Genomic DNA, 23,450 nt, shown 5'->3' on the forward strand with positions numbered 1-23,450 from the left:
GAGGTGTCCGCGGTGAACGGGGCTCGTCCATTCTGTGTATTTGATCGCTTGTTATACCATTGTCAGGTGGACACTCAACTTTGTGAGTAAGATGAGAGTGTAATAAAAGTTAAATGGTTCTTACTTACTGCACCATCATGCCTTTTCTTTATTTTTGAGTGGTATTACTATATATTTGGAGGATGATCGCTATATAAGGAGTCCTGGCCATACCTCAAAGTCACTGCAGAGTATTGCTCCTGATATCTGGAAGTGTCTATACTACAGAGTGTTACTTCATGATCTGCCTTCTCTCATCGCTCCCAGAGCAAACACGCTTGTGCTGATTTATAATTTAATCAGCATTGAGCTCTGGTGAGTTTATTCCATTCATTTGGTGGTGGATTAAGCACGGTGGATTTATATGTTTAAAAAGAATTTTCGTTTAGGGTGTTGGACATTTTTTCTACACACTTTTATACACCAATTTATGGATTGTTTTTACTGGAGATTTTTTATATATTGTATTTAGGATGTTGGGACTTTTGTACACATTATTTTTGATATATTTAGCGCATTCCGATTGTTGATTTTTTCAAGATTTATGAAGAAAGATTATTTATTTCCAAAATTTTATTAGAAACACAATGATGGAGGATTTTCTTTCTTTGCCTGTAGTTGATATTTTACACTTAATATCTCTCAGATGTTCACTGATATGGACCCTCAGGGACCTTTTGGTTTTACCTATATATAATTTATTGCATTGACATTCCAGCATATAAATAACCCTATTAGTACAGCAGTTTATAAAGCTGTGAATTTCAAAGATCTTTGTCTTATCCGTGTCGGTGAACATTCTACTTTTATCAACATATGGACAGATTTGACAATGTGCACAGGCATACATTCCTGTAAACTCCGATAGTTTATTCAGCCAATTTTCAGATAATGATTGTCTTTGATATTCTGGATGTACTAGTAGATCATTTAAATTAGAAGTTCTACGTGCTGTCATTGAATGGTGCTCATATTAGCAATGATTGGCTTGGCTAAAAGAACGTGCCGGTGTTTATTTAGGGTTTGTGTAACCTCACCCCATTTTCGGCCATATCTGGTGATGAATCTGATTGGGCCAATTTTACTTTTGAATTTGTTTTTATCTTTCTTAGAGGTTTTGAGTAAGCTGCTCCTTTGCATATTGATAGCTTTCAATTTGGCTTTCTTTAATACTCCATGTGTATAACTCCTGACACGTGCTGACACGTCCACTACACAGCCATTTAGGAAGACCAGTATGCTGCTGTCTCTCCTCCCCCCGCTCTCTGAGCTCCTTATGCAGCTGAGAACAGAGGGTATGTGATCACTTTAAAAAAGTGAAAACATTTATTTATCATTTTTTTTAAAATCTATACATATACATGTTGCCTTTCATTTCTATTTTAAACTGAATGAGTTGTTTTAAAAGGTGAGGGCTCACATATACTTTAAACCAATTTAGTAAGAAGGAGGTGGCAACCAACTTATTACCCCATATGGGATGAAGTATGTTAAACTGAACCCCACAAACAGCCCCATTGCCCTTACACACACACATATCAACAACCGTCACCTAGAAATGCCAAGTGGTCCACTGCCCATTAAGGTGTGGAAGTCCCACTGACATACAGATGTTTGTGAACTTACATGTTAAAGTCCTTGTAAAGACTGAAGGTTTTCATTCTATGCATGCAAGTAAAAAAACTTTCAGTGTGCAGCTCCAACCGCAGAACCCCTAATACCTACCTGAGCCCAATCCAGAGATGTGCACAAGAACCGAGGCTCGCCTGGGTCTCTCTCTCCTCTGTGGCTTAGACATAGCAATGAAAGCCATTGGCTCCCTCTGCTGTCAATCACAGCCAGTGAGTAGGGAGCAGGAGCGGGGCTGAGCCATGCACTGTGTGTCCCATAGACACAGAGAGGTGACTTGGTAGTAAGCATGCACAAGTGCCCCCAGAGAACTGGGGGCACCCAACAGGGGCAAGGGGCCAGAAGCACTGGCGGTTGACCTGAGAAGAGGAGGATTGGGGCTGCTCTGTGCAAAACCAGTACACAGAGCAGGCAGGTATGGCATGTTTGTTATTTTTTTTTTTAACCACTTCAAGCCCGGACACTTTCCCCTTCCAGTCCAGGCCAATTTTCAGCTTTCCGTGCTATCACACGTTGAATGACAATTGCGCGGTCATGCAACCCTGTACCCATATGCATTTTTTAGCATTTGTTTGAGACATATAAAACTTTATTTTGGTGGTATGTATTTGGATTTTTGTTTTACATATAAATGAAAGTCCAAAAATTAAAAAAAAAAAGTGTTTTTCTTTTTTATATTTTTAAAGGTTTTCTATTTTGCAAATAAATAATCTTTCTTCATAAATATTGGCCAAAATGTAAAAAAAATAAAAATAACCCAAATTAGTTTATAACCAAAAATTATAATTTTGCTAAATTTTTTTTAAATTTTTTTTATATTATTATAATTTTTTTTTTTTTAAACATACTGTCACCCTAGCAGTACACTTATTGCTTTTACACCCATAAAGGCTGTAAAAGCAACCATTTCTCCATTCCTGAAGCCATTGAGAAATACTGTGCGAGCTGTGATTGGTCACAGCTTGTCACATGGTACAAGGCTGTTGTGAATGCTACCCTACCTGCACTGCTATTGGCAGCTACAGATGTCAATCACCGGGTCCCTCCCGGAGATTCCCTGCCGGCACCCGGCGAGCGCCAAGTAACACTGACAGGGGAGAGACCTGTGAGTAAACAACACAGGTTTCTCTACTGCCAGCATAAACCTGCTGCTGTGTATTTCTCTGCACAGCAGAGAAATACACAGCAGAATGTTTCCCTAGTAAAATACACACAGCACACAACATACAGTTAACCCTTTGATTGCCCCAGATGTTAACCCCTTCCTGTCCAGTGTCATTAGTACAGTGTCAGTGCTTTTTATTAGGACTGACCACTGAATTGGGATTGTGAGGTCACATTGGGATGTCAGTGGCAGTTAGTCAGTTTCCCCCCAGTTCCGCAGTCCCGCTATAAGTCATTACTAGTATATAAAATTATAAATTATATAAAAGTATTTATACCGCCATTTGTAGATGCTATAAATTTCATGTAAACCAATGAATTTACATGTATTGGGATTTTTTTTTAGCTAACATATCTAGCAGAATACATTTTGGACTAACTTTATGAAGAAATTAGATTTTTTACATTTTTGTACTGGATATATTTTATAGCAAAAACTCAAAAATATTGTTTTGTTTTTTTTCAAAATTGTCAGTCTTTTTTTGTTTATAGCGCAAAAAATAAAAAACGCACAGGTGATCAAATATCTCTGAAAGAATTAATTTACACGTATTGGGATTTTTTTTTTGCTAACACATCTAGCAGAATACATTTTGGCCTAAATTTATGAAGACATTTGATTTTTTAACTGAATATATTTTATGGCCAAAAGTCAAAAAAATTTTTTTTTTTTTCAAAATTGCCAGTATTTTTTTGTTTATAGAGCAAAAAATAAAAAAAACTCACAGTTGATCAATTATCTCTGAAATAACTAATTTACACATATTGGGATTTTTTTAGCTAACACATCTAGCAGATTCAAAAATATAGTTTTTTTTTCAAAATTGTCAGTCTTTTTTTGTTTATAGCGCCAGACAGGTGATCAAATACCACCAAAAGAAAGCTCTATTTGTGGGAAACAAAGGACATAGATTTTATTTATGTACTGCATTGCATGACCGCGCAATTGTCAGTTAAGGAAAAGCGGCGCCGTATCACAAAACATGGCCTGGTCAGGAAGGGGGGTAAATCCTCTGGAGTGGTCAATTTGGGTGTTTTTAAGTAACTTTTTCTAATTCCTCTTTTTTTGCACAAATGTCCATTCTTGCTGTAGAGGCATCTTTGTTCTTCAATTCTCTGACTATAAAATGGCACTATTATATTTGTGCTTTACCGAAAAGGGAATCTCTGCATGTCAGTTGCAATGGAATCAGCATTAAAATATGTTCTGAGGCTATAAAATGTCATGAAATCAGTTCCTGGGTGTTTCAGTAATTATACAGGGTGGGTAATCATTAACTAGATAGACAGTATGATATTACAAGATACTATACATTAAAAAGAAAAACTGAACATTCTATGAAGCTGGAGATTGCTGTCATCAGAGCTGCACTTGCCATACAGCTAACAATACAGCCCTTTGGCAGGTTGGTATGAAAGGAGGACAGTTAGTCTGGCTGCTGCCACACACCTGACAGGGTCAGAGGGCTACAGGGAGGAAGGCCCATGAGATGCAGATGACAAATGACAAGGAGTGTGTTATGCAATCTCCCTCCGCCTTCTCCTGATCTGTGCGTGCAGCCTGGCCGCTACTGTCTACAATCTGGCACCCCCAGCATCCCTGCAAACCTTTTTTTTTACATAGTATCACTGTCTATTGTAAATGTTTTAGGCATCAGTTAATCCTCATCCCTCATACACACTTGACATTTTTACAGCTGCTGTTTTTGGCGTTTGACTTTTTTTGTACAGCCAATAAACTCCCCAGCATGTTATTCTATGTGCCCATCAGGGGCGGACTGACCATTTGGAAACTCGGGCACTGCCCGAGGGCCCGGGGTCTGTAGGGAGCCCCATGAGATGCCCCTGGTACTTTTTTCATAGGCTTTTTTGAGTTTGGGCAAGGACACAGGGGCCCCATGATCCCCTATTGCCCGGGGGCCCCATGAGTTGTCAGTCCGCCCCTGGTGTCCATGCACACATAGGCTGTAATCAATGTTTTTTGGCTGGGACGTTGGAAAACAAAAACCAAAACTAGTGGGTTTCTAGAGTTTTTCAGCTGTAAAAATGCTTTAACACTGAAAAATGTAGCAAAATGCAGTAAAACATGGGAAACCGCCACAAACCGGTGTTTTTGGCCATTTTTTGACCCAAAAAAGCTAAAAAAAACCCCGCTAAAAACCACAAAAGCACAAAAACGCCGCTAAACACAGCAAAACGCTGCTAACTGCTAATGCAAAAATGCTAAAAAAAGATGAAAAACTCACATTTTCGTGACCATACACAGCTAATGTTACCAGCATTAGCAAAACTTCAAGTGTGCATGAGGGCTGTTTTCAACCTGGTAGTATATTCATTACTAAAGGTCCATATCACAGGATAACTGCTTTTGACATTTTCAAACATATACAGTGAAGGAAATAAGTATTTGATCCCCTCCTGATTTTGAATGATTTCCCACTCACAAAGAAATAATCAGTCTAAAAATCGAATGGTAGGTAACACTGTAACAGTGAGAGACAGAATAGCAACTAAAAATTTCAAAACACACGGCCAAGGCAACAAAGGAGTGGCTCAAGAAGCACATTAAGGTCCTGGAGTGGCCTAGCCAGTCTTCAGACCTTAATCCGTGTGGATTCTTAATCTGTGGAGGGAGCTGAAACTTTGAGTTGCCAAACGTCAGCCAAAAACCTGACTTGGAGAGGATCTGCCAAGAGGAGTGGGCCAAAATCCCTCCAGAGATGTGTGCAAACCTGGTGGCCAACTACAGGAAACGTCTGACCTCTGTGATTGCCAACAAGAGATTTGCCACCAAGTACTAAGTCATGTTTTGTGAAGGGGATCAAATACTTATTTCCCTCATGAACATGCAAATCAGTGCATCATTTGTTAGACATGCATGTCTTTTGAATTTTTTGTTGCTATTCTGTCTCTCAGTGTTACAATACACCTACCATGCGATTTTATATTGATTATTTCTTTGTGAGTGGGCAAACATTCAAAATCAGCAGGGGATCAAATACTTATTTCCTTCACTGTATGTTAAATCTGCACTTTTTTGCTAGAAAAGTACTTAGAACTTCAAACATTATATATTGTTATTAAAAAACAGAGGTCCTGGAGAATAAAATGGTGGCTGTTGCAGTATTTTTTATGTCACATGATATTTGCACAGCTAAATTTCAAATGTAGATTTTCAGGAAAAAATACACTTAAATGAATTTTAGTGCACACAAACACAATAAAATACCCAGTTCTTTTGGTGAAATAGAAAACAGCGGGTATGAGTCACTGGTTGTTAGGAAACTGTCATGTGCTGGCTCCTCAACAGCCAGCATCTGTGAATTTAGCAGTCTCTTTTCCCTACAAAAAAAATGCAGCGGCATGAAAATGCATCAAAAATGTGTCAAAACGCACAAATGTCATACTACAAAATCACAGTGAAAATTAGATCAAGTTGCAGCTGCACTAGTGCGAACCTAGCCTTAGACCTTGGGGGGCCCAGGGACACCTCAGGTTCGATGGGCCCTTCATACACAGAAATTAGTTCACACTATATGCCAGTGTTTCTCAATTTTATTTCAGTCAAGACAACCTTTAAAAGTATGGACAGCCTGAAGGCTCCCTATTCTAAAATATGAAAAACTATTCTAATACTGCATTAACATCCACACACACATAGGACACCCAACGTTAGAGGTGATTTATTCTTCCTAATCAAATACACTTTTGCACACTGGTACTGACTAGCATTCTAGTGTTTCTCTTCCCCCTCAGTTTTTCTACACCACTCAGCTAATGTGACTCCAGCACTGATGAAGAGGGGCAAGGGAGGGACAAACAAGGATGCCGTGTAGACAACTGACATCCTCCTTATAAACTGATGAAGCCATTGGTTGTTGGGATGCTGGTGGCTAGAAGGTTATAATGGTGTATAATGAAAACCTGTGGCTTTATGTAACTAAAAGGCAGGCTTGATCCACCTGCTGGCTTGTACGCCTTTTTTGGGCAATTTTTAGGCATTTTGCAAAGGCACCTTGGTTGAAAAAGGCTGCTATAAGCGATGACCTGATGTGCAGACATCTTGCATTTTTATGCAGCACACTGGATGGCACTGCATGTCTGTGCTTTGGAGCGCAACCCCCTGCACTGCTCTGCAGAGACATGAATGAAGTGCCATCATGTGACACTTAAAGAAAGTTAAAAAAGTAAACAGTGCGATTGACTAAAACATGCATTGCACCACCCCTGCTGGACCTTACATAGATATTACCCCACACCAGGGGCAGACTGACCATTTGGAAACTCGGGCACTGCCCGAGGGCCCGGGGTCTGTAGGGGGCCCCATGAGATGCCCCTGGTACCTTTTTCATATGCTTTTTTGAGTTTGGCCATGGATACAGGGGCCCCATGATCCCCTATTGCCCGGGGGCGCCATGAGTTGTCAGTCCACCCCTGCCCCACATAGTAAAACACTGCATTTCATTTGCAGCCCTATGTGAACAAACCATTAAAATGTCTGGCAAACCACTACATTTACCATCAAAGTCTACTGATTGCATGTCATTGGCACTGACAAGTTATACATACTAGAAAGGTTAAACAAGTTATGTATTTGAAATAGATACACATATACACAAGCCAGAAAAACTCCAAGTAAATTTTTACTAAGACAAATTATAAAGAACATAGCTATACTGATATATCTTCTTCATTTTTCATAGATAACAATGGCCGACTCAAGAAAACTTAACTCTAAACCTGTCGATGTAAAATTTTTAGGTTTATCTAAGCTAACTACAGTATTTTTACCAACTTACAGTGAAATACATCACACTACAAAATCTACAAAAAGTATTTCTCTCTACACTTGACATCTTGAAAATCTTAAGTGAACTCCCCTAGCTGTATCATCTCTAGACACTGCTCTCTACATCCAGTTGGCACTCTCTTTCATGGGTTATGGTGGTTTTGAGAAATTTCTGTATCAGTGCCAATTTACTAAATGGTCTCTCTCTTTAACAACTAGTCACCATCAGGCTCAAATGTGTTCTAAGTGTTATATTAACACTTGGAAAGGTATCAGAGAGTCCTTCATCATGGAGTAAAACCATCTGACGAACTGGAGTGAGACATGACCTATGTTTGACAAAAGCTGAAAGCCTACCAATTTCATCTATGAACACCTTACTGAAATTACAGAGGAAAGAAGTGATACATTTCTCAGCTTCATTTCTTATCTCTGCATCAGGTAGACAGCATAACTTGACTTAACTTTGAACCTGTCATATAGTGATTGGTATGCTACCGTGCGTTCTTGTAAGGCAGCAGACAACTGAATTAAAATGACATTGAAAGTGAACAATGAACACACACATTTGTAGGCTACTTTCCTCAAGGGTGGAAGTACTCTATGCGTGGTTCAGTGGTTCATTTAAGCTGATATAATTCCTTTAAAACAGATACAATATACATGTGTAAAAACATTTACAGATGATTGCAGGCAAATTATTGCTTACCAAGAATAATGTTAATAAAACAAACTAATTTTTTATTTATTATATATTTGTATAGAGGTGGGCACTTCTGGCAGGGGGCCCAGGGGCACGTGGCCCTTTTCCCTTTGTATAAATCTGGCACTGTTGATATCCCAAATTTTAATAAACCACATCAAGGTCAACTTTTTATTATACCATTGAACTTTGATGGGGTGGAGGAAACATGGAACACCCCCCAAAAAACTAGTAAACAAAACACTTTGGGGACTCCTTCTCTATCTTGCTGAGCTACAAAAAATGTCCCACAAATGCTGACAGGTAACTAGGACTTTTGCCAAAAGACCAACAGCTGCACACATTCACTAACTTCTAGCACCAGGATTATCTACCGCGATTATCCACTTCTACTTGCCTACATCTAATATCCCCCTGGCACTCTTCAGTGAGGGAGATATAGACTCGCACCACCATAGGACAGCTTGACACCTTTCCCCCAGCTTCGTCCTGGTACTCTCCAGTGAGCTTCTCCAGACCCAAACAGACTCCAGAACTAGGCTTTGTGAATAGCCCCCCCCCAGCTAAAGGTTCATCTTGGACCTCAATGTCTTTTAGATGGCACCTTCAGGACTGGACCCTAAGAACTCTCTCTCTCTGCCTCAGGCCCCTGCCTATTTATGAGCTATCCAGCCACATACTGGGCACACAAATGTTCAGGTTGCTCACTCTGTCATTCCCCCCATTATAACTCTAGAATTCTCTAAAATACAGGGGGAAGCAATCAGTGCAGCAGCCTGTGAGACATTGAGCAGGCCTGAACACTCAACCTCTGCTCCACTGATTATAGAGGAGCCAACTAAATTTACCTAAAAACCTGCACTAATCTATGAGGGTGCTACAGTTTTATTTGTTGCACGGCATCTAGGTGGGCTATTAGGGTGGATCAAATTAGGCTATTACATTTTTAATGCAAAAAAAAGTATGGGGACTACACAGAAGTAAACTATACTAAAGGATATTTGGGGACCTGGGGGTTGGGGGGGGGGGGATGAGGAAAGGGGTATCTAAATAAAGAGGATTGGGAGTAGGGATGGGTCTAAAATACCAAAATATTGTATAAGACTGTGGCTAGTTTTTGGGATTCTTTTCTAGTAGAACCACGCTCTATGTAAGGTTTCTGATGTATGTAACTTTAAGGCTGAACTCTAGGTATTACACAAAAACACATCCTTGCAGTGGGGTCCCCCAGGACTGCAAGGGTTAAATGCTCATTATGTCTAGGGGAAGAGGAATAGGTTGTAATGTTTACCCTATTAATTGCTCCAGTTGTTGTTGTAGGTTGTGGGTAGGTCCTTACTATCCTAAAGTTCAATACAGGACCATTAGTCCTGCATTGTACTTGATGATGTCTGTGTGCAACCTGGCTGGCTGGAGTACATTATAGAAGAGGCTTCAGGGTACTAGTCACAGAGCGTGGAGGAAGCCTGCTGGAGTGAGGTAGCTATTACAGCTTATACCTCTATCCTTAGACCTAATGAGCATTCAACCAATGCAGTGTGCGTGTAAGGGGGGGGGGCTCCAATGCAGGAGTGGCTTTTGTGCAATTCCTAGAGTTCATTCTAAACATGTTTAATCATTTATATGCATGCTATTTTATTTTTTATATTCTGGATCCACAGGCTCATTTCAGGCCCTAGGCTAGGTTCACATCTATGCGGTTGCAGGAATGCGTGTAAATTGCTTGCGTCCCTGAATCTGCATGCAGCCACAGAAAAAAATGCGCTGCATTTAAGAAAATGAGTGGGGATGCCATTAACTCTTAATAGTACTCCCATGCTCTGAAAATGCAGTGTGGTTTCCGATGCATGGAAACATATGGGGGTTTATTTACTAAAGCTGGAGAGTCCAAAATCAGACTCCCTTCTGCATAGAAACCAATCAGCTTCTAACCTCAGCTTGTTCAATGAAGCTTTGGCAATGAAACCTGGAAGCTGATTGGTTTCTATGCAGAAGGGAGTCTGATTTTGGACTCTCCAGCTTTAGTAAATAAACCCCATGGTGTCAAACTACCATGCGATTTCCGTGCATCTGAGTTTTAAAAAAGGTTCAGGTACCTTTTTTCTTCTAGGAAAAGCAGATATAGCAGCCCATTCAATTGAATAGGTTGTACGAGGTCAAATGAATGGGCTGCTGCGCCACCGCAAACATGACACTCTGAGAAGATGTGAATCTAGGCTTAAAGCGGGATATTGTTGATTTTTTTATATCTCTTTTGTGGATGCTGGTATTTTGGGCAAGAAAGAAAGCGGGGGATGTTGTACAAAGTAGTATAAAATGTTTGCGTCACCTATCCAGCATTCCTCCAGAATCTTCTTAGTTTAGGGCATTGTCAAATTATGGGGATCATGGTTGTCAACACCCCCCCCTTTTTTTTGGAAGTCCCCCAGTGTAGTGAACACACTCACAGAACTAGCACCCATTCCAAAAAAAAGTGAGCACACATAAGTGAAGCACACAAAAAGTGCACAGAGTGTACATCTGGCCATCCGAAGAGAAAGGGCCCTAGCCCTGATCCCCCCGAGGCGCAAGACTCCTGACAGGGACTGAGGCACTCACTGGTCCACCTGCCCAAAACCAGGTGGACCCCGTTTCTTCAGGGGGCCTGCAGAAGCAAGGCCACCCTGAGTATTTAGTGGGGCTCCCCCGAAGGGAGACCCCTTGGGAGGGGTAGAACCTGACCAAAAGGCCACACGCCTCCACCACCCAAGATTTTCAGGGCAGGCCCGAGGACCTACACCCTACTAATCAGGAAAATTATAAAGTATGTACAGTGCTGTGTGAAGTGTAAGTGACAAACAAACAGAAAAAAAGGAAAAGGGGAAGTAGACAAATGCTTAGTACCATAGTGCAATACTATGGCGGACCGTTCGGCCAGGAATAAAAAATTCCTCTGGTCCTTGCCAAAAGGCTCGGCCTTAGAGGCAGGTGTGAAAAAAAAGCGTGACTGGTGTGGTGACCATGGAGTCTACAACTCAAAGTGAGCTCCCTCACCTTGAGAATTTCGGCACCCCTGGGCTACCACTCCAGGGCACATACACCACAGGCATCTTTCTCAACCTGGCCCTTGTCCAGACCAGTGTAGCCCCATCCCTACCAGAAAGGCATCAGAACTTAGAAAGCTTAGGGGGAGCCTTGCCTACAACTGGGGACTAGCTTGGTGCACCAGGCCAGAATCAACCCGGGAGGAAAAAGCTCCCTCACCACTCTCACCATTCCCACCTAATTACAGCTGGGATTACTAACTGACTCACCAATTGGTGAAGGGAGTCAGGGTTCTATCTCAGACAACTGATAAGAACAGATATTTCACTTGATCTTAGCCAAAAGGCTGAGAAGATAACACCCCCTTGCCTTGTACAAAAAAAATTATTATTTTTTGGTGGTCAGTGGAGAAATTCTCATTTACATTAGTGGTCAATGTAGTGCCCCCACCTGATTGTGGTTAGTGGAGAAGTGTCCTGTTACATTTGTGACAAAATAGAAATTGAAGCTCCACACTACTGCTAAGAGGTAGGGATACAACTTTATTTCACTACAAGTCAGAGGGCCAATCCAAGTAGTAGCCAACACATTTTTCAGGTCCAAACGTGCCCCTTCATCAGGGTTAGAAAAAACAAAAGGACATCTCCCCTCAGTCATTGGTAAAACCAAATACCCTATAGCAAATGGTGTTGGATGTATAAAAATTAATGTCCATCAACACTGAATGGATAATAAATTTACACGATCCTTAGACAAACGTGAAAATCAGAATAGTAAAAAAATATATGTAAGGTTACTTTCATACTGATCCTAGCAAAAACATGGCAAAAATGCATATGCGTCTTTACCTAATTTTTGCTGCATTTTTACCTTGATTATACAGCGTTTTTTACAGGACATTTGATGCATTTTTGCCGTGTTTTCCATTGATTTCAATGAGGAGGTATATTTTTGGTGCAGAAGCAGAGTGCTTCTTTGAAGCTTCAGCTTTCTTATGCCATGTTATTTCCAGCTCGACTGAGCGTCATGGCCTTTGATCAAGCTCACTTTTTTATACAGCCTCCGCTGTATCCTCTTGGCTGGATTCCAATGAGTCATCCCTGCGAGCCAGGCCTGCATGATCATACACCACGGAGCTACTAAACATATTTTGGGGCCTCCTGATAACCCTGCTGGCCTACAGAGAAGTTTGCCTTCATTTGGCTGGTGACACCTTCTTACTTCTTAGAAAGCATTGTTACAGCTCTGATTATGTTAAGGTAACTCTTCTCTGTCTATTGATTAATTTGTCTAAATTGATGACCATTGTTACAGTGGTCCCTGCACTCATCGCACCACGGAGTGCGTAGTGGTGCATTTTCTTTGTCTCAATGGAGACTATTGTTATTGGACAAATTGCCCTTTCTACCATTTCATGATGTTTCCTACACTGGCACCATTGTGCTCTTCTATGGTTTGAACTCTTTTTGTTATGCTCCAGCATCTAATTAATCTGCCAACCAGCACTACCAGTCACCCTTCAGATGGCAACTTACCAGGCCTATTGTGTTTCTCTTGCCTTCTGGCAGACTTTCACTTTATTTCCCCATATTACAGGTTACCCTTATATGATCTACTGAACCTCCATCATGGTAGATGTCCCAGTGGTTTCCTGCAATGGCAGGGGGCTTCGGGACTCTCTGAAATGGACTATATCAACTCTGTCCTGAATAAATATCATCTGGCAGTTATCTGTCTCCAGGAAACATACCTCACAGGAGAAACACTAAGTTGTGTTGGTTACACATGGGTGGGATATGCCTGCAACCAGGGGCAGACTGACCATTAGGGAACTCGGGCACTGCCCGAGGGCCCGAGGGCCGGGGGTCAGTAGGGGCCCCATGAGATGTCCCTGGTACCTGCAACTCAGTTCTTACTCCCGTGGGGTCAATGTGCTAGTACCCCAATAAATTGATTTCCAACTGGTAGCACGGGTGGTGGAAGGAGAAGGCAGATATATCTTTCCGTACTGCAGGATATTTAAATTGGTGTTTATCTCAGCCTGTGTATGTTCCACCCCCATTTTCTACAGTGGTACTCTGATTGCTGCTATGCTTTATAATTGACAAACCTGATGCTCCACTAATGGTTGTGGGTGATTTAACGGGTATATGTGCCCTAACTTCATAAACAACCCCCCATCAGTGGTATGACCTCACAACAAAGGTGGATTCCTATGGGAGGTGAGTTTGCTGGATTTCTGGCGCCATCTAAACCCTGAGTCCTGCCAGTTCTCCTGCTTTTCCAAGTCCTATATGACACTATCTAGGATTGATTTGTGTATAACATCTCTTAGCTGTGTTCAACATGTATGCTAACCATTGTATTCCAATAGATCTGTTTCGTATCATTCTCCCCTAGTTGTGTGGCTCACCGCCAAACCTAAAACAAGTCTCCCTAGAGCCTCATGGAAATTAAATCCATCCTGGTTACATCTTTTCCCAGATCAGGCCTCCGTTGAGTCCCATATTGCTAATTACTTTACTTTACATGCGGACTTCCATGACCCTTTGCTTACCTGGGATGCTTTTAAAAGCTACAGTGCCTTGAAAAAGTATTCATACTTCTTGAAATTGTCCACATTTTGTCATGTTACAACCAAAAATGTAAATGTATTTTATTGGGATATTATGCAACAGACCAACAGAAAGTGGCACATAATAAGTGGAAGGAAAATGATAAATGGTTTTCAACATTTTTTACGAATACATACAGTAACTTCTCAAATGTATTTATGCTGAAATATGACCTTTTCTAGCATAAAAGTATCTCCCATAAGGTTAAGCCATTCCCCATGAGTTGGGGCTTGATCAGACTTCCAATATTTCAGAAGAAATTGCCTAGCCTGAAAGAGTGCTCTATTAATAGCGACCATCTGCATGCCAGTCAAGGTAAGCTCATCCAATATACCCAATACACAACAGGTGGGTTGAACTGGGATTGTAGTTTGAAAGACCCTATTTATATTGTCCACTATTCCCACCCAAAATTGGTGAAGCTTGTGTCAAGTGTCTGCGGTAGTGAGCCCTTGTAGATCGCCAAATCGGGGTTCCCAGGGCACGTAATGTAAGTCCCAGCCTGCTTCTTCACCGGGGCCCCTGATGGTGGGTATGGACTTGCAGCAAGCTGGAACTAGGTTGCGACCCCCAGGTAAGCCCAGCTGAGGTTGTGGAGACCACTCACGTGAGCAGAGTACAACAGCAGGCGGGAGCTCCGAGAACTATGAAGTTTCTCAGGCAATGTGTGCTAGCCTGAGCATTATTTATATAGGCAAGCAAACTAGGAGGTGGGCCAGGAAGTGCTGGAAGGGAAGGAGATAACACCCAGAGAACAGCAGGCAACACCTATAGGTGAGCACAGCCAAACAACATATATGAAAGGAACTTTTTTTAGGTCAGACAGTATGTGGGTACTCTATTAGAGGAGCTAAAACCAAGGGAATCCAGGCTGGCTGATATATTTTGTGTCTGTATATGATGACGTATAATGGAGAAGCTAGACTGTGAGGGAGTCTGCCAGCTCCCGTCTGTCACAGTCGTGCATACAAGAGCAGGCACAGCTCTCACTGTGTCAAGAAGTCTTAATGTCATTCCCTCATTCCCCCTCCCTCAGGAGTGCAATCAGTGTATGATGCTGAACCCTTGCCTAACAATTCTTTGCCAAATAAGGTGTCAGGGCTCCAGGTATGACCAGAGGTGTGTGGACAGACACAGGGAAACACAGACTTCAGGTATAGCGTGTAACACAATATAATTTATTAAAGACAACACAAACATAAACGCAGTGCAAACAATCAAACTCAACACTTACATAAATATGTACAACCAGGAGCAAAAAACCTTAAACGAATAGGTACCAGTGCAGTCAGGGCGAGAGGTGGAGCGGTCAGGCAGGCCGAGCCCACAGCACAGATTTCCTCAGGGCGCGGGGTCTAAGTCCCAGCCTGCTATTCACCAGGGCCCCTGATGGTGGGGATGGACTTGGTGCAGACTGGAACCAGGTCGCGACCCCTGAGTGTGTCCGGCTGTGGTAGCAAGTACTGGCAGGGGAGTGCAGGAATGGAGGCAGGCAGACTTACTAGAGGTGATCCGTGTGGGATGGATGGGTCGTCGGGTGAAGTAAGCGTAGTCAGACAGGCTGGGTCGGTATCGTGTGGGCAGCGTGGTACAGGAGGAGCAAGCAGAGAATGGTCGGGGTCACAAGCCAGGTTCAGCAGGTAGCGGCAGCGCGGTACCGAGGATCAGGCAGAAGGATGGTCAGGCAAGCTAGGGGTTCAACATGAGATGGTCAGCAGAGGTCAGGATCAAGCAGGGTCAGCAACGAGGCAGGAACACAGGATACCAGGTACATGGGCTCATGGGAAACATACACCAAGGCCCAAATCACAGGCCTGGTCATTCCTTAAATACACCTCCTGCAATCAGCCCAGGTGTTGGCTGACTACAGGAGTGAGCTTCTGGCTGCTGAGAGCACCCGCTGGTCACCCTGGTACTGCAGCCCACACGGCAGGTGAGTCCCACCACCAGTGCTGAGTCCATTCCTGACATAAGGTGTCAGGGATCGCGGCTCCGTAGTCCCGGATCGCGGCGCCGTCCCCCGCGCATGCGCACTGGCGGCAGATCGCGCCGGGACACAGGCACTAGGTCCCGGCGAGCCGCGGCTGACAGGACGCCGCGCATGCGCAGTAGGAGCCGCGGGCGCGCCTCAGGCGTCCAATGACAGCCGGGGGCGCGTCCTAGCCGGCCAATGACAGTGCAGGGCGCACTATTTAAACATGCCCTGCACTGTCACAGATTGCCGCAAGGTCTTTCTGTGATTCTGAGTTCCTGCACCCATCTAGTGACCCTGATTGACCCTGACTACGCTGCCTGCCCCTGTGATTGACCCGGATTGCCCTGACTACGCTGCCTGCTCCTGTGATTGACCCGGATTGTCCTGACTACTGTGCCTGCTCCTGTGATTGACCCGGATTGCCCTGACCATTCTACGGACTGACTTACCCTGCTGATCCTGCGTGTGACCCGACTACTCTTTGCCCACCGATTCTGTACTCCGCTTACCCTCACGAGCCCACGATCCGTTACTACCCTGCTGGGGCCGCCATCCTCTTCACATCTGGCTCTCCCGGCACCTGCATACATCCCCGGAGGTCTCCTCAGCCACTGGTGGGCCTGCTCGGAGGTCGTGACCTGGCCCGGGACTGTTTCAAGTCCATCCCCACCATCAGGGACCCTGGTGAAAGCACAGCCCGGGCTTAGACCCCACGCTCTGAGTAGGTCTGTCAGTTGGCAGACTGAGGCACCACCTGGCGGATCATAACATAAGGCTTGGCTTGTCCATTGTGGGAAGAGACACCCAGTTGATTTTGTGTAGAAAAAGAAGCTGTTATGCTGTGTGTGTAGTCAGAGAAGTGAGGTCTTTCGGCGTTTTACCATCTAGCAGACCGAGAGCAAAGGAGAATCACGCTGTACCAAAGAAACTGAATGTGAGATCAGAAATCCCTTTTTTAGCCCATCAGACTTGAAACTGCTTAACCCCAGGCATTTATTTGGCAAGTACTTATTTACCTAAACTTCTTTCTGTTATCTGTTTGCTGTGCTGTTGTGCTCTGTATATTTATATATATATATTGGTTACATCTTCTTTCTGTAAATATTTTTACTGCACCCTTTTGACCTTTTGGTAATAAATCTTACTTTCTAAAAGTGTTGAACTGTTTCTATAGCTCCTGAATGTAACTTACGAATCCCTGCCGCTGAAGAGCGCTACTATGAGTATTTAACCCTCTGTATACTGGTCTGTAGAGATAGCAGGATACTGATGGTTAACCAATCATCCTAGTGTATTGCTGAGTTTCCTCCTTCTCTGTATAAAAAGGAGTTGGTGGCAGTGTAAAGGGTTAATTGCGTAATTAACCTGACCCAGTAACAATTGCGTTCAGGCTGCCGGTACATTGATTGTGGTCCAATTAGCTGGAAAATCAGTGTGCAGGGTGCAGCTGGGTGTGGTATTGTTATGCACGTGACATCGCAGTTTTAGATTGGCTAGTCCTTCAGTCACGAGTTTGGTGAGAAAGGCTGGGGTCTGACACTGCGCCCGTCATACTGTCTGCTATTGAAAAAGCCCCTATCAGGTGCTGCAGCTGCGCTGCAAGGTAGTATGGCCATGGGTTAGGGAGGGCTACTCCCCCTCTGTCTTTAGGATGGCACAGGTGTTCAAATTTAATTCACTGAGTTTTATCATTCCACAGCAGAGAACGGAATATAGGATTAATCAAATTGAAAATACGTAGGGGAATCACTACAGGTGCATTGTGTGGGAAATACAACAACTGAGGCATAAAGATCATTTTTATCAGATTAGCTCTACCCATCAAAAGAGCCCTAACTTGTTCCAAATTTTAACCTTGGCCTTGAACTGGAGTGGCATGACATTCAGAGTACAAAAATCTGTAATAGAGGGGGAAATGATCACACCCATATATTTGAACAATTCAGTCACAGGGACTGGGTAATGGAAGAAAACCGCCCTGTTCAGGGGCAGTAGAGCAGATTTAGTCCAGTTTATCGTCAATCCCAAGTGTTCCCCAAATTAGGTAATTGTGGACATAACCTCCTGAAGGGAGGGTCCAATGTCACCTAAAAAGCTTATTTTCTCATGTAACGCCCCGTAGTGGAAGCCCACCATATTTGTAATATTGCGAACTATAGCTGCCAGTGGCTCAATAGCAAGAGCAAACAAGAGAGGGGAAAGAGAACAACCTTGTCTCGTTTGCCCACATAGCTCAAAAATAGGGAAGTTCTGGCCACCCTCTTGAAAGGAATCAACAGGCATGTGGTATAATAGTTTGATCCAAGAGATGAAATTATCACCAAGGCTAAAACGTTCCAGGGTCAACCAAAGGTAGGGCCACTCCTTGCTATCAAAGGCCTTGTTGGCATCTACAGACAAAAGTGCACAACTTCCCATATTGTCCTCCTTGGTCTGAATGTTCAGAAAGACTCTCTGGACATCGATAGCTGTAGATTTTTGAGAAATAAAGCCTGATTGATCAGAGTGGACAATAGTGGTGATACACTTGTTCAATCAAAGGGCCCAAATTATTGTAAGGATTTTGACATCAATCATCAATAAAGAAATGGGTCTTTAAGAGCCTGGATCAGTAGGGGGGTTGCCCGGTTTTAATATTAAGACAATGTTAGCTCTGTTTATAAAGGCTTGGAGGCAGCATCTCTCAAAAGCCTCATACACCCTCAGCAACTGTGGAGCGAGAGTCTCTGCATATATCTTGTATACCTCAAAGGGCAAGCCATCTTCACCTGGGGCTTTACAAGTGGGAAAATAACAGCAATCATAATTTTCTCGACTGTGAGAGGGGCATTAAGTGACTGTTTATGCTGCACTGACAACCTAGGGAGAACAATAGCTGAGAGATAGTGATGAAGGTCAGATTCAGTGGTCTGCAAAGATCTGAATAGAAGTGGACAAACTCTGTCAATCTGGTGGTTGGGCAGTCAGAAATGGAACCTGTGGAAGTGCTCAAGGCTGATATAGGTGGGGCAATCTGATGTGCTGTGGTAATTTTAGGCAAGAACATGATAGTTTGTTTACCCTCCTCGTAGTATGCCTGTCTCTTAAAAAAACATATAAGCAGTTTATTAAGAGCTTCTTGCTCCTCCAACCATGCCTCTTTATTGGAGGGGGATGGATCTGCAAGATATACCCACTCCTTCTCTTGTACCAGTTGTGTTACACCAGCTTCATGTCCCCTGGTTGCTTTTTGCACCGCCTTTATTTCTGAGCTGAAAAGTCCCCAAAGGTACTGTATGAGGCGACTGGTTGGCAGTTCCTGGGCTCACCCCACTTTACCTCATCCTAGATAGGCTTTTGGTATAGGAGTAACTGGTATAGCTTCTATGATTGACCCCTGCCTAAAGCTGCGCCTGGAAGGACTGATGTGATACTTTGTATCTTTCTGCTCTGTAGGTGTTGGAAAACTAGTAACATGTATTACTATTGTTGCAATTATTTATTGACTGAAGTTATAATACCGTAGTGTGCTTCATTTACCCAGTGAAACTTGCTCGTGTCAATGCTACAGTACTAGTCCTGTCTTGGAGACAGATATTTTCTCCTTTTTTCCAATGTCATTATTATTTTCTCTCAGTGTTAAATAAACTTTTTCTGAGTTAAAAAAAAATTAATTTGGTTACAGTGTTGTACAGTAAAAATATCACAGCACTGAAAACTGAAATACAATTAGAGTATATACAGGCTATTACTAAAGTGGTTAAAGATGAGTAAGCCTTCAAAATACATACAGATGTGAAAAAACATTTTGAAAATTTTAAAAATGTGAAAATACATTTTGAAACCTAAAAAAGTGTTTATATTTATTTATAAATAAATATTTTCATAAACTGAACAAATGTTATCAAGGGCTCCCAATGATGCCACAAGGGGGTGGTGAAAAAGTCTAGAGCAGACCTGTGCAAACTGCAGCCCCAGGGCAACATCCGGCCCTTTGGCTGTCCCTCTCCGGCCTGTGGTGCCTTCACTGTCAGCATGCCTCTTTCAGCTTGCAGACAAAATCACTGAGGAAGCTGACAGGCCAAGAGGGGCATGCTGACAGATGTCTGTGTGGAGAGCTGCAAGAACTGGAAGGAAAGAGCTTGAGGAGCTGATTGGTACAGCAGGGAAGCTAGCAGGAGAGCATTGCCTAAGAGATGTCCCAATGCACGTTGTAAACCCCAGGAGCCGTGCACTTGTTCTTCACTCCAGGTCAGGATTACTGAAACCCCCACTGTACTAATCTCAGGCTCTCTCCATCCAATCATAATGTTTGCACCTCTGTGAGTTATCTCCCTGAGCCTGTCAGTCCTGCAATGGCACTTTACAGTAGAACAGCAGTTTAGTTAATTAACCTCTGTGCCTGTCAGCTCCCTCACTGCTTTTACCAGCCTATCCTACAATAACATTGTGACCAGCAGAGGACATTTCTTCACTTCTTCTTCTAATAATCGTGAGTGTGCACACTATTTCATGAACAGTTGTACCTATTATTCCTAGTGCCAGGTGTTTTCTATATGTTCACGCACTTATAGACCTCCTGTAACACACACTGTCACCACAGACAGGTATATCCAGAGATTTACACTATGGTAGCACTCTTCATGAGACAGGGATTCTTTGAGTTCTGCATTAGTGCATTAGAGACAATTTAACACTTCGCTAAATATTTTTTAATAATGAAAAGGTAAAAAGGGTGACATTAAAATATTTACAAAAAAAAGGGTATCACAAAGGTAACAAACAGACAACAATACAACGGCAAAACTAAAGAGTTGAAAAACAAAAATACATATCAAGATCTGTTTCAGCAGACTCTACTCGGTGAGCAAGATGGTACATTGGCTCTCATAAGACTTGACTGGCTTTCCTTCTTTTATTGATTGTAAAACAAAAGCTATCAACTACAGGGGCAGCCCCTCTTTTCTTGTTCATGAGGGGGTGTTGGCAGAAATGATTTTACCAATTAAGTTACTGAGGAGTGCCGATGGGATGTCATCAGTTTACTGTGATCCAGATACAGTTTTCTATAAATATTAATATCTTTGAATACCTACAGGTTACAGTCTGCTAACTTGTATATTAATTTCCAGCATGCAATTACCTTTTTAATGGATATAAATGGGATAGGTTTCGGATTACCAGTTCACCTAGGAATTGGGACGCTTCTGCTCCTGGTACTTTCTAGGGTAGTGGTGTTTGGGCTCAAAATGCTACTAATTAAATGATAGAGGCAAATGTTTCCTTATTCTTGCTGTACAATATATCTAGCTGGGGGGGGGGGGGCAATTCCTAAAAAACACTTACCTATTACACCTTTTTAGGTGCATTGCTAGGTTTAAAAGTCTTCTATATGCCATGCACAATGCACTACTTCCCATTCTCTCTGACCTTTTCTGCTTTTTTGCACCTGCCCGTCATAGACACTGGTGCATGACTCTCCTCAATGACACGAACCACTGAAGGCAACAAATCAACCAAGCCTACATCTCTTCTGGAAATGTGTGACACTTCATCAGAGGTTTTTCTACAGAACTGCAGAGATTGTTGGCATGGGCAGCAAGAGAGGTTAGTATTCCATATTAGTTTCTTTAGAGGACACCTTTTATTTTCAATATTTACTCTAATGACAGTCACTTTAAGGAATTGGCAAGCTCGCCAGTTAGGAAAGACATGAAAGAGTGGAGAGTAAGCTGCTACTTTTTGATTTTCAGATTTTTAGGTTTACATGAAAGGGTATAAATAATTTCATGTAAACGTGCATGGACAAAGCACAGGTTCACCTTAGACCAGGGGTTCTTAAACTTTTTATCCTGGGGAACCAGTTATGAAAATTGTTACCAAAATGGGATCCAAGATGAGAGCTTTTACAGAATGTTGGCAAAGCCATGCAAAGACAAATAACAATGGCAGCACAACAACTGAAAAATGTGGGGCACTATTCCTCCCACTGAAACCATCTATGGGGCACTATTCCTCCTACTGAAACCATCTATGGGGCACTATTCCTTCCACTGAAACCGTCTATGGGGCACTATTCCTTCCACTGAAACCAACTATGGGGCACTATTCCTCCCACTGAAACTATCTATGGGGCACTATTCCTTCCACTGAAACTGTCTATGGGGCACTATTCCTCCCACTGAAACTGTCTATGGGGCACTATTCCTTCCACTGAAACTGCCTATGGGGCACTATTCCTTCCACTGAAACTGTCTATGGGGCACTATTCCTCCCACTGAAACTGCCTATGGGGCACTATTCCTTCCACTGAAACTGTCTATGGGGCACTATTCCTCCCACTGAAACTGCCTATGGGGCACTATTCCTTCCACTGAAACTGTCTATGGGGCACTATTCCTTCCACTGAAACCATCTATAGGGCACTATTCCTGCCACTGAAACCATCTATGGGGCACTATTCCTCCCACTGAAACCATCTATTGGGCACTATTCCTCCCACTGACAGCATGGATGGGGCACTATTCCTTCCACTGAAACCGTCTATGGGGCACTATGCCTGCCACTGAAACCATCTATGGGGCACTATGCCTGCCACTGAAACCATCTATAGGGCACTATTCCTCCCACTGAAACCATCTATAGGGCACTATTCCTCCTACTGAAACCGTCTATGGGGCACTATTCCTTCCACTGAAACCATCTATGGGGCACTATTCCTTCAACTGACAGCATGGATGGGGCATTATTCCTCCCACTGACACCATCGATGGGGCACTATTCCTCCCACTGATACCAACAATGAGCCATTATTCCTCCCACTGACATCATCGTTGGGGCATTATTCCTCCCACTGACACCATGGATGGGGCATTATTCCTCCCACTGACACCATGGATTGGGCATTATTCCTCCCATTGATACTAACAATGGGGCATTATTCCTCCCACTGACACCATGGATGGGGCATTATTCCTCTCACTGACACCATGGATGGGGCATTATTCCTTCCATTCAAACCAAGGATGGTGCATTACTTCCCCCACTAATGGCAGGTCATTTTTTACTCCCACTGGCCACAGTCCGGCCTCCGTAAGGTCTGAAGGAGTAAACTGGCCCTTGGCTTACAAGGTTTGGAGCCCCCTGGATTAGAGGCTGACCAGACCCTGCAAAGGCCTGTAAAAGCGCGGATTTCTGCATTCTGTGTTCTGTAGGCCTAGAGCTTCTCACTCACAAATCTGTATTTTTACACGTCAGGTTCTGCTAGTCTTAGACACTTCCAGTATTGATTGTTCGCACTTGTTTCTGTTTGCACGAGAACTGCTTTCCTCTGCATACAACTCAATGGAACAGAAGGGAAGTGGAGGATCCCCTCAGCAGATGTGACCTGAGCTGACTGCACCTGAACCCTGCCCCTCCCCCTCCCATCTCCTGATCCCCCATCACAGTACAGTACACATATCGGAGCGGCGCCCAGCCCGGCGAGGTTGGCACACACGGCGCAGCGCCACCTAGAAGGCATAGGCGGTACAG

General features: G+C 43.2%; 1 pseudogene; it reads right to left on the reverse strand.

The window, feature by feature from the left end:
• Positions 1–11,618: 11,618 nt before the first annotated feature.
• Positions 11,619–11,706, reverse strand: LOC149469621 (U2 spliceosomal RNA; annotated as a pseudogene).
• Between the last annotated feature and the right edge of the window lie 11,744 nt (positions 11,707–23,450).

This window comes from Staurois parvus, unplaced genomic scaffold, assembly GCF_062004578.1.
Source record: "Staurois parvus isolate SC_StPar_1 unplaced genomic scaffold, SC_StPar_1.0 ptg000066l, whole genome shotgun sequence".
Lineage (NCBI taxonomy): Eukaryota > Metazoa > Chordata > Amphibia > Anura > Ranidae > Staurois > Staurois parvus.